Source organism: Azolla caroliniana, unplaced genomic scaffold (genome assembly GCF_043228905.1).
Source record: "Azolla caroliniana isolate FFs.n. ecotype wild unplaced genomic scaffold, voAzoCaro1.0.p SCAF_6, whole genome shotgun sequence".
Lineage (NCBI taxonomy): Eukaryota > Viridiplantae > Streptophyta > Polypodiopsida > Salviniales > Salviniaceae > Azolla > Azolla caroliniana.
Genome location: NW_028230441.1, coordinates 3,723,663 through 3,724,880, shown reverse-complemented (window position 1 = coordinate 3,724,880; position 1,218 = coordinate 3,723,663).

The following is a 1,218-nucleotide window of genomic DNA, read 5'->3' as shown; positions in this document are numbered from 1 at the left end:
GCTTTCCCATCATGCAACCTTAGACTTCTAAGGCACTTCATCTAGTTCAGAGAAGTTGTGCATGGGCCCTTCTCCTTACATCTATGATATGAGAGATTTAGGTGGCTAACGAGCCCTTTCACAACTCTTCTCAAAGTAACATTGGTAAGTTCTCCTCGAAGGAAAGTGAGTGACTTCGCATTTGGGTGGTCAATGTTATGACCAAGACATCAAACAATTGTTGGCACACGAATACACTTTTGTTACAACACCTCTTCAAACTATGCTAACCCTACCTCAACACTCAACTAAGGTTGACTTTATACATATAGTTGATTGATCTTATCACCGAAATATGATGCAAGTTACGTCTTGTAATATTTTCTCTTACTTAAAAAAAATAAACTTTAGCACCTAGCGCAATTTCAAGAGTTACTATAACCATTTACATCCTCTAATTACCTTCATTGTATGCTCAAGAAGACATTGATTCCTCCACTAGCAACTAAATTTTCTTTTTCTTGAATTGCCTTTGTCATTTTTGGTCTATCTTGATACATTGACGTGAGAGGCACATGAGTTATTCTCTAGCTACAATTATGGTAGGTTAAGTGCAAGTACATATTGTCCACAACAAGGCTTCATAAGGAAATCTTCATCCAAAAACACATACTTAATTCGCCTTTTATTTTTCGATATAAACAAAACAAATGTGATCATTAGCCTTCTTAATAAAACCCTTGCTAGTTTTCTCAGCAACATATATGTATATTTGTCTTGCCCTCAGATCCCTTAAATATATTGTCTTTGAATATTTTAATATCCATGCACTAGCAACATGTGTAGCAATTGCTTGCTCATCTTCCTCATACGCAATTGGCTTTTTGAACCTTGGCTTTTGGGCGACTCACAACAAAATTGATCTTCACCTTCTTGTTCTTCTTATGTGAGAATTGCGTAACCCAAGCCCGTATGCTAGTTGTCTCTATGCCTCACATTGTGATATATTATTTAAAAATCACGTGCTTTAGCTTAGTTGCTCAATTGATTCATCTTCTTGTTTTAGGAAAGGGGCTTATATTGGTATTCTTCTTGTTTCTAAAAACAAATTTACTTTTAAGATTAATGCATGAACTAAAAAGAATCAAATCTATGATTAGACAACATGCCAAGATTTTGATGTCAAAAATAAAATTGCCATCAAGCAACATGGCATGGATGTTGGGCATTAGAGGAACA